The following is a 12012-nucleotide window of genomic DNA, read 5'->3' as shown; positions in this document are numbered from 1 at the left end:
TTCCTTGCAGCTGAATCTAACTTTAAACTGAACATTTAACTATTAAATTTGACACAATTTTTTTTGCACTACCATGAATCTAAATACAGGCTATTCATGAATCGAAGAAATAGCATTTTCCTCTCGGCAATTAAAATATGAGAAACGGAAAATGTGATTTGAATCAAGATACGGCTTAAAAAATACCATTTCTTATTATGTTCATGTCCTTGTGTAAATCGATTTTGCATTATGGTCGCACATTTTGAAAAAAATCCTGATAAAACGCGATTTTGTGTCGATTTTATCGATATTTTGCGATGCCAGACTACCTTGTGACGCCGGAGACTTGCCTCCGTCGTATTTTATGTTGATCGTAAACTTTACGTTGTTGCCTTCAATTGGATAGTATCTCGAAGTGCCTGTCATTTACTTTGAGCTTGTGATCACTTAATGCATAAAGCATTATGCTAATGATAAGAATCATATTATTTTGGTAATCTATTATATATTATATTTATCTATAATCATATTATATTGGTATATATCAGGTATATAATGGTATGGAAATTATTGAATATTATGCATTGCATTTTCGAATGGAAAATAATCCTGAAGCTGCAATAATTAGACCCGAAGATTCCTTTTGCCGTTATGGACCGATATTATCACAATCAAGGACGATCATCACAACAACCAAGTCTCTTCCCACCATGTGAATGCATTCGTCATTTTGAATTTTCATTCCTTTTATCATTAGATAGGTTTTTTGCGTCCTGTACAAAAATAATTCGTGTTATCTCAAGCATTCTTTGACCATTTAGCGTGATCCGTCGCTTTTACCCACGGACGCGTGCTGGACCACGGGACGGCATATAGCATGATGTTTGATCGTCATTTTTAGGCAATTTCGTGCTTTAGGAAAAGTGTAGTCTTTGACTAAATATCTGTTGGCAACACTCAATGGCCTTTTTTAATGTACAGGGTTCGTCCGGAAAATAAGTGTACTGATTTTTTCCTGCCGCTCCAGGCGCGCCCAGCACCGCTCTGACGGGCTGCGATTGGAGGGGGGTATGTTGGCAAGCGACGCTGAAAAAGGCAGTCGGCTCTGAGCTGTGGTGTAGTGAGGAGCTCTGTTAACGCGAACCTCCACGCTCGACCCACGTCACGGAACGCGATGCCGAAGTTTTTGGAGCAGCGTTATTCCATCAAATTTGCGGTAAAGCTTGGGAAATCGTCTACCGAAACTGTCGGTATGATTAACAAGGCTTACGGGGAGTCAGCCATGTCCAGAAACATGATCTTTCGGTGGCACAAGATGTTCGTGGAGGGCAGAGAAGAGGTCGACGACGAACCACGGCCTGGACGCCCATCAACGACACTCACCGACGAAAATGTGCGAAAAGTTCGCGATGTACTGAACTCTGATCGTCGTCTTAGTGTTCGGATGATAGCAGAGCAGTGTAATGTGCCAAAAACAATAGTGCACGAGTCGCCCGCGTCCGGCCAGCGATCAAAAACATCTGGCGGCTGCATCACGACAATGCGCCGTCTCACACCGCGCTTGTCGTGTCGGACTTCTTGGCCAAGCACGGCGTGGCAACGCTGCCGCACCCGCCCTACAGCCCGGACTTGGCACCACCGGACTTCTTTCTGTTCCCGAAGATAGAGAGGAGTTTGAAAGGAACGCGATACGGGACTTTGGACGCCGTCAAAGAGGCCGTGACGACGTGTCTTCGAGAGGTTCCCGATGATGCCTTCGCGTGTGCGTTCCAGGAATGCGAACGCCGCTGGAACAAGTGTATCGACTCACAAGGGTCCTATTTTGAGGAATATTAGCTTAAGATATGTAAAAGTGTAATAAATTTTTTTTCCTGAGCTCAGTACACTTATTTTCCGGACGAACCCTGTACGTACATCTTCATTCGAATATTAATTTTGTTTCCTATTTGTTATGTTTCAGTATTTCGTATGTGTGATACGCTGTCGATGGAGACAGATTTTTTTTACACGTCTCAGGTGCAGTTTTTCAGTCGTCAGCGTGTATATGAGCCAATGAAATTTTAAATAATTCCCAATAGTACCCTCAACGTTATTCTACGATATCAAAAATGGTAACAACAGTGTTAAGGTTTACTTTCGCAAGAGCAGTGACTTAAGCACTGGGCTCATTTTACGTTTTAAACCATCTTTTATCCATGCTCTAGGGAAGAACAGACTCTTCATAAGTCTCTTGTAGCATTTCATACGCCTAGGCAGACAAATTGTTCAGGGAAAAGCAAAATTTCAATGAAGTGTGATATTCGTCTGTGTTACCTTCATCTTTTCACCTTTGGTAAACTGAACACATTTCAATTTCCACCGCTGACATAATGAACTGCTTATTTCACATTAATGAAACCCGCAGCACGTTTTCATTATGTATTAAGCTATCAGCATATCAAAATTTTCTTTTCAACAATAAATTGCGTTAATATTAATTTCATGATGACTCTTTACTGGACAGACCTCGCATGTCAATTTATTTGAAAGAGAGAAAACTGGTATACTCTTAGATGAGCCTTTAAGATTCGTTTTTTTTTGTACAAATCAATATTTTGCATCCTTCTGGTCATTCATCAAGCACGGACCATAAGGTTATTCAACCTGTTACTTGAATTTTAGTGATTAATATTTTTAAAAAAATGTTGTTCCGTTGATCGTACGAGGGCATATGAAAATATATGCGCTGCAAACTAACCAGAAATTTCTTTCAAAATTTTATTTTCCAAACTTTTTCATTCATTTAAAGCCATGTTGACGTTAAGCGAGCCCAGATGAGTTGATGGGACCATTTTTTTATTTGAAAAGAAAAACACGTAAAATGGTGGCTAATCTACGAAGTTGCTGGATCGAAGTATTGATAGACGACACTCATAAATAGACGGAGACTGTATTACTGAACTGTACTCAAACTTGCTATAAACAAGGAATTTTATATAAACTTTTATGCCAGTATTACTTTTATAATCTCTTGCTTTATCTGTAACCAATGCAGGAGTTTTTATTGCGGAACTTGTGATGGATTAAACAGTAAACTATGAATTACCTACAGTAAACGTATGAATGTTATGTATGTACACCTATCCATAGTTTAATCCTAACATAAACAAAGTCCTAGGTCCTTGAAATGGAAGCCTTAGTAAGTTTTATTGAGATAAAGGTAAATGTGTCGTGAAAAGCAGTGATTTATTAGGAGAAAATTATTTTTAGTAATCATCAATGACAGAAATGGGAGGCATACATTCATTGAGAAGCTGCTTTCGTGAGTAATTGTGAAATCCTTTCTCATTTCGTTAATTTATTTATTATTTTTTCAATGTAAGTTCCAATATTGTACCGAATTGTGTCCTCCGTGTAATACGAGGACTGAACAGAAAGTAACTTACGTTTCGGCCTAGCGTGGCGGTGGGTAGGGCTAGAGCCTGATGCCTTAGCCCAGAGCGCCATGGTATCTATACGCCCCCACATTAATCACGCATCATGTTGTGGTAGTGTGCAGGCTGTGGTTCTTTTACTTTGCTCACTGCGAACTGTTAAAATGTACGCTACATTAGAAAATCATACGAGTTGTGAAGTGAAATCTGTGATTTGTTGTTTACTGGAAAAAATCCTCAAGCCAAATGAAATTCATGTGCGACTTTGTGAAGCTAATGGATGCGGAATAATGAGTGAAGGCGGAGTGAGGCAGTGGTGTATTCAATTTATAAATGGCCGCACCAATGTTCACGAGGAGTACCGCAGTGGTCGGCCTAGCCTTGGGGCAGATGAATTGGCGTATGGACAGTTCTTGGTATCATGAACATTTGACCATTCACTCTTAAACTAACAACACCACTGAAGCATAACACTGTCATACATCAATTATGCGGTGCGCAGCACCAATTTTCTGATGAATGTCAGCATATTTGCAGTTTATTGCCAGTAAAAACCTTATTACTAAACGGATTTTACATTTGGCGGAATTAACAAATGTATTTTTCATTGTCACTCACTAGTGTAAACAAATGACGAGGGGTCCGGGTTCGAATCCCGGCAGCGGCAGAAATGTTTCAGTGGGATCTCGATCTCTGCTTGACAGCTTTGAGTGAGTACACCGTCCGTCAGATGGGACGTTAAGCTGTGGGCCCCTTGACACCTTTCGTTAAAAGAAGACTAATGCCATCGCCGGGTTTCTCTCCACCCTTCATCCTTTCCTGTTCATCCCTAATGGCACAAATGACCTCAGCTATCCGTCACCTCCCCTAAAACTACTACCAAAAACCATAAGTGCTTTCCAAACACGGCAGATAAAAGCGTACTACCCTAGTGTGTGTGTCAATACAGCAAACATTCCCTAATACTTCGCTAACTACAGGAAAACTTACTTTCCGGAAAGCCCTCGTGTGCCATTAATTTTACCACGGAACATCTTTAAATAGTATATAGAATATAAGTGAATGTAAATGATGAAAATGCACTGACGATATTTCTATATAATAATGAGTTTGGCAAGAGTTTGTGGGGAACTAAATTGCAATGGAATAAGCAGTTTTAGAATTCGAGTATACTATTAAATTAGGACGTATATATGGATCCAATTTATCGCAATAGGCTTCCATGTATTTTATTTGCAGATCAATTCCACATTAAAAGGAAGTGAATCACTGAATGAGATTCAATCTTTTTGTACGTTAATGGAGACTACCTGTTGATTTGATCCTAATAGAGATGTTTTGTAGTAGTGAATGTTACATTAATAACTCTTAACCCATCAGATAGAAAACAAACTATTAAGCTAGGAATTCAGATTTAGAAATAGTAATTTGATTCATAGTGAATCGAAGTCCGTTGGTGTTATTAAATGCCGATACTGTGTAAATTTAATGTAGCTTTATTTTCATTTAAGTGGAAAAACTCCTGTTTTAATTGATGGGCTATAATTTATAGTTAATGGACGCGACACAGTGAAAGGTACCGCAACAGTAATGTTAGTGGATGGAAACCTTGACTAGGTGATATTTTTTAGCAATGGCGGAATTCGAGGGGGAAAACACTCTTAGTAAAAGCATCGTATGACAAGAATTTTCCGTATAATCTAAAGAGTTGTTGAATGTGTTTTGGTTACTTTATCACTCGCTGATATTATGATCCTGAGAACAACTTTAGCTGCGTGGTATATCAAACTAATTGTCCTGTAGCCCTCACATGACGTTGCCTTTACCTTTTTCGGAATAGGAACTAAAACTGATCTCACAAAGTCTTCCGGCCAGATTCCTTCCTCATAGATACTACGAATCAGCACATATAGCCTCTTCCTCCCAATTTCCCTAAACATTTCAGTAGTTCCGCAGGAATGTTATCCACCCCCACAGCCTTATTTAGCTTCATCTCCCTTAATGCCCTTTCTATCTCATCGTCGAGTATGCCTGGACCTAAGCTATCTTCCTCCACGTCATGTTTCTATGTCTAACTTTGTTGGTCTAAGTTCTTTACTATACAGTTCTTCTATATATTCTTTCCATCTCTCTTGGATCTTCCCTGCGTCAACTATTATCTTACTCGCCTTATCTCTAACTGTTAGCATAGATCTTCCTTTCTTACTTCGCGATAAAGATTTAACTTTGCTGTACAGCGCACCGATTTCACCCTTCCTCTGCAGACTTTCCATATCCTCGCACTGCGTCTTCCACCATGTTTATTTTGCTTTATTTGTTGCCCGCCTCAATTTATTGTTTAAGTCTTTGTACTTAATTTTGCCTAACTCCGTGTGTACATTCTTCCATTTTCTCCTCTCTTCCATCATTGCAAACATCTCATCCGTGATCCATGGTTTCCTTGTCCTTTTCGCTTTAACAGTTCCAATAGTGCCGTTTTCGGCTTTCGATAACCCTTTCTTGATACTTTCCCATTTTTCTTCGATATTACTTAGCTCTTTACCATCCTCCATGATTTCCTCTACCGCCTGTTTGTATTCCTTCTTTTTCAAGCCATTTAATGCTTCTATATTCCATTTTCTAACTCGCCGCCCCTGCCTTATCTTTTTGAAACGGACTCTACATTTCATAACAACTAAATTGTGGTCAGAGTCCGCATCCGCTCCCGGAGAGCTGTGGGAATTAATTACACTGTTCCAAAAGCTGTGTCTAACCAGGATATAATCTAGCTGATACCTTTCCGAGTCACCTGGCATTTTCCATTCTTACCTGTGTCTTTTGTGGTGTCTAAATCAAGTGTTGGTGATGACTAACCCCTGTCTCCTGCATAACTCAACTGCTTTCTCCCCGCGGCCATCCCTTGTGCCTAAACCGTAGTCCCCAACCTCATCACCGTCTCTTCCTTCGCCTACCGTCGCATTCCAATCCCCCATCACTATCAAATGTTTCCCTGAAGGAACACACGCGATTATGTCCTCTAATTGATCGTATATCCTATCGACCTCTTCCTCCCTCTGATTACTCGGTGGCATATAAACCTGAATAATAACCAAGTTCGTCGGTTCTGCTATTATCTCTACTAGTAATATTCTATCCGTTACCTGTTATTGGTTGACTACGCTTCTTCCTACCTCTTCATTTAATACTATGGCAACCCCTCGTAGGCTCTCGTCCCCGCCGCTGTATATTATTCTATAATTATCACTCCAGTAATCCCAGCTATCCTTCAATCTCACCTCGCATAGACCTAAAATATGTATTTTTCCCATTTCCATCTCTCGCTTAATATTTTCCAATTTCCCTCTCCTCATCACATTCCTAACATTCCACGTTCCTATTCTAACTAATGTTGTCCTCTTCTTCTGCGTCTTCTGTCCTGCTGCTGCTGGTTTTCCCCTGCAAGGGTTTCGTGTGATGACGACCGCGGAAGCCTTGCCTCCCCCGCTGCCGGGCACGACACACGGCCGATTGGGCCGAGCCCCGTAGTTGCCAGGACTCAAAATCTGTGTATTGACCATCATTCAAATCTTGGGAATGATAATTGAGGTGGTTTCCCGTTGCCTTCCTCAATAATGTTTTTAACGTGACACCATCACTTACTGGCCGCCCTACTGGGGTCAGACGCCATTGCAGCCGCCTCACTGAGGAACAGAAGCTGCGTGGACTACCTTTCGTCTGGCTCCTAGCCTTCGAACTATCTGGCATGGGTGACCCTACCAGGAGCAATTATTATTGCTCCGGCCAGCACAGCTCTAGGGGTCATCGTAACCCACAAGCCCTTCCACCACGTCAAGGTTGTAGTCCGGGGAGGGAATCTAATAATAGTAATGCCTTAATTGAAAAATGGTAGGTTAAACTGATGCAATGAAACGATAATACGCGCATATTAAAGGGTATTTTACAGCTGGAATTGCAGAAACTTCCCGTTAATCACTTATGCGAGGGGAGAGTAACATACATCTACATGATACCCCGCAAGCCGCCGCAAGGGCGTGTTGGCGGAGGGTGTTTGGTCACCACCCGTAAATAGGGACAATACCACATGCAAAATCAACAACATGAAAAACTACACCCACAGCGGCGTATAAACTCAAGCAGAAATCCCTTTATCCAACACTCATGCAAACATACATAAACCAAAAAACAACTGCGCCCCAGGATGCACCACGAAAGCCACCCACCAACGCGCAAGCCAGAACAAAGCAAGCAAGTAGGCGAAACTCTACCACATGTGTCCTGTGGGTTAAATACTTTCGAACTAGATACTAATGGCTGCGTAAGGTAATAACAAGGTACCCCAAAAGTCGACCATTGAAATAAACTTAGTGACCTAGTGCTGCCACCTCCTCTTCTCCCCGCTGCGATTGTCAATTTTAAATGACGGCAAACGCCTTTTCTGCGGCGACGAAGAGGAGTTTTGAAGCCTATTAATACTGTCTTGTTGCCCAGTATCACTCGAAAACCTTATGTGAGTCCGAAAAATCATATCTATCGGGACTAATAAATGAAAAACGAAGATAATTGTGGCTTATGACTACTAGAATGACTTAATCAGCCTTCAAACGGAAACAATCCTTTCCACTGCATCGCAGACCGTTAGAACATCAGCGTCATTAGAATGCGTCTTTTTTTATTTATCAAGATACGTGCAGTTTAAAACAATGTATACAAAATTCAGTCTTACAAGATACAGTCTTCCTCCTAACGTATACGTACGAATCAAAAGTGCAAATGACTGTCAGTCGCTGTCGGTAGCCTCCGCTAAAACTACTACTACGAATTAAAAATTATTTGACGCATTTATAAAATAAATGCAATTATAAAGTGAAAAGAAAGAACTGAAAAATGAATCTAGAAAAAATAATAAAATGTGATTTTATTTCACCTACGGATTATCAAAATCTCTGTGATTATGAATTAAAATATTTAAACAGTGGATTAATAACTCAATTTTTACGTAACGCTCAAAGATTTATCAATCACATTATTTACACCGATGTTAACGTCGTTATAAAAGTGGGAGAGATAATTTCTTTTGTTGTATTGTAGATTTTAAGCACCTTAAAGCTGAAGTATCGAAATATATTATTATACGAGGGTCATCCGGAAAGTAGTACCCGTTCGTGAAATAAAGACACAAAAGTAAATATTAACAAACATAAAAAATTTTATTTGAAAGAGGATACTTTAAACTACTTCTCAACATAATCTCCAAGCAAATTAAGGCATTTGTCATAACGTGTGACAAGTTTCTGTATTCCTGCTGCATAGTCCTTCGCCGCCAGCTCATTGAGATACGCGAGGGACCCATCTTGCACAAATTTTTGCATAATGCAGATGGTGTTTAACAATTTCATGAACAATTGTTCGAGAAACATTGGGAAAATGCTCACAGATGTCATCAATTGTGACGCGCCGATCGTTCCTCACGAATTCGTCAACTGAGCTCACCAGTTGGTCTGTAATGACAGACGGTCTCCCCGAACGCTCATCGTCGTGTGTGTTCCCCCTCCCCATGTTGAAGTTGCGACACCACCGCCGAACAGACGACTCGTCCATTACATTGTCTCCATACACCTCCTTTAATTGGCGATGAATATCACATGGGCGAACGTTTCTTGCATTGAGGAATTTAATCACTGCCCTCACTTCACAACTAGCGGCGTTCTCAATTTTTTTAAACATTGTAAACAATCACAGAAACAACACAGGCAATGCTAGCGTCACGCAACTTGGCTCAGAGAAGGCAGACAAGCCACTGAAGCTATCTGACCTCGTCCAGCGGCTACTCGCGTCGTCAGCACTTCAGGCGGCACGAACGGGTACTACTTTCCGGATGACCCTCTATATGGTATTCTACAGCTAAATGTAGTTTTGGGAAGGATTATGATAGACAAACTGAACAACAGACTGATACATTCTTCTAACGATACCTAATCTGACACTACATTCGACTGCACAAATTTTCTTCTACCGCCCTTCATTCCTCCCAATATGCTAATATAATATCCCTTTCTTAATCAATTCTCGACTGCCTAACGTTCTATTCCTCAATCAGTGTCGTCAACCTCCCATCGCCAGTTAAAATCCTCTGTATCCACCTTTCCTGCCTTGTTTGGATTTCTGCAATTAAGCACTTCTACTTCTCCCAAATTCCTAGCTCTCTCTCGTTTGTTTTCTTTTCCATGCATTTCACATTTTCCATCCTTCTCCATATATAATTGGCGGCTTTTGAAATGTGGATACATTTCAAAAGCCTCCAGTCCTATAACTGTCGAATTTGTTTGGGATGACTCATTAAAAATATTCTGTTGAACTAAAACAGTTATTAGTTACAACTCCTGTTCTGGCTTTCAATGATCCTTCAAAAACAATTACTCTTTGGGTTGATTCCAGTTTACACGGCTTTGTGGCCGCAATATTCCAAATTGGCAGTCTTTGGTAAATACATCTCGCGCATTCACTGTTACTTTTAATTCGGTACGCTAAAGTGGAAAAAGCATTCCTTGCACGGCATTTTCGGGGTTAAATTAATCAGTGTGTGTATGTTTGGGCCGCATTATGCAGCCAATAAAATAGACTATAATTCACTCTTGGAGTTACATAAAAAGCACTCCATAAAGCTGCTATTAGGATGAAATGTACATTGCTCGGGCTGTAACCTTATAATCATGAAATAGTTCATAGGCTATAAAATATCTACATCTTGTAGATGCTTTAAAAGATATGCATTTCCAGCTAAAAATAATCATGAGAGTAAATGCAATGGAAATTGTCAGTAATTCTGTCGCATTCACAATGGGCAAAGAGTTTTGGTTAAAATTAAGTGAAGTTTAGTCGAAATGGAGTTAGTTTTTAATGAAAGGGATATATTATTCACGTGTGGCCTAAATGATACAATAATGCCCATCATATAATCATATTTTCAATCCATAAATGACGAAAGTATGATAAAATACATCAGTTGATAGAAGTTCCTAAGGTTACGAAATAAGTTTTAACAAGTGTTCATGTCTGACTGATGCATCGTGCAGATGTGTCAAATTACGAGCAAGCATGAATGAAATGAGAATAAAATGGGCCGTCTTCTTCCATCCGTCTTAAGTATCAACAAAGTAAACAATTCTAACATTGATAATGAATTCTGGCAACTGTGGGACAAGGCGCACTGGGGCCAGTATCGTTCCCAGCAGCGGAACAAGCAACACCTACATGGTCGTTCGTTCGCCAAGGCCATGCGCATCCGAGCTGATGGAAGTGAAAAAGAAGAAGTCGCAGTAGAGAACTTACGCAGCCAGAATGTGGTCATGTAGTGTTAGGGGGATATTGAGGAAGAGGAAGTTAAGAGAACATCAATAGAGATATGGAAAAAGGAAGTATGGACACCTGACGTCTCTGTGACGTCAGATGGGGGCCAGCGGGGACTACTGGAGCAATAGTTACGCAGCTGCGAGGGTGGGGATGAGAAGAGTCAAGAGTCTGTAGCCTTACTACTGAAAGGGAAACTAGGGAAAAGTATAGCGAAAGTAGAGAGGTGATGATATGAACATGGTGCAGGGCAAACAATAGGAAGTCCGCGAGACACGTAGTAGAGAATAGTTGTAAGGATTCTTCAAAAATCTAGTATTTACAAATGTATGCAGATTATCAATTAATAAAAATAATATAACTACGAGGTACAAACAATTTTCTTTGTTACCATGGGTTCAAGTGTGACGTGATACATTTTAACTAAACAATGGACACTATTTGTATGCTGTTCATTCACTTCTGTTAATAACCGTCCAAATGATTTTGGGGTAATTGTGTCATCTTAATAGTTCGTCTTTGATAAATAAAATATGATAAACACATTTTCGCCCGATTAGCATGATTAAATGAGTGAACAGATTGAAAGCTAGGTTGAATAACGTGTGATGGGATACTGGAGGAGATGCACATCTATTTGCAAAAAATCCTCAGGCATGTAACATCAAAATAATCCTTAGGTTAAAGAGTGTGTCACGTAAATCCTATTTAAAAAATACTTCCACCTCTTGACTACACTGATGGGTGAAGTTCTCGTAACTTAAGGTAATATGTAGGGAACTCCCAAAGTTTTTTGTGAATGCGGAAGGAAAACCCATCTACTACAGTTAAGAATTAAAATAAAACAAAACAGTTTCGTAAAAAATGTCACGAATAATTGGAGACAGTTTTGGTTGAAATAATAATCGAACTTTAATATGCCGATTTCGATGCATCATGGCGATCAGAGTCTTTGAATAATTATGCCATTCGCAATTAATTTCAACGCAGCTTGAATTCTCTGCCATAGACATATTGGTAACAAAAATATAAGTATAAAATGCACATATGAATTAAAAGGTAGTTTTTGCGAAAGTCCAGGGGTAGAGCGTTGAACTACTGACCGGAGGGCCCGGGTTCGATTCCCTGACAAGCCTCTCTGGGCACTTGCAGTATCCAGCTATGTGATTTTTCGGTTGCCAGATCTTCCTGCGAAACCGTAACCGGCCCCCTACCTTGATCTGTGAATTTCACGCGCCGTCGGGTTTAGTAGTGGGTGAGCTCTACCATC

The sequence above is a fragment of the Hetaerina americana genome, unplaced genomic scaffold (genome assembly GCF_022747635.1).
Source record: "Hetaerina americana unplaced genomic scaffold, ioHetAmer1.1.p SCAF_85, whole genome shotgun sequence".
Classification (NCBI taxonomy): Eukaryota; Metazoa; Arthropoda; class Insecta; order Odonata; family Calopterygidae; genus Hetaerina; species Hetaerina americana.
Note: the sequence above shows the minus strand (reverse complement) of the source record.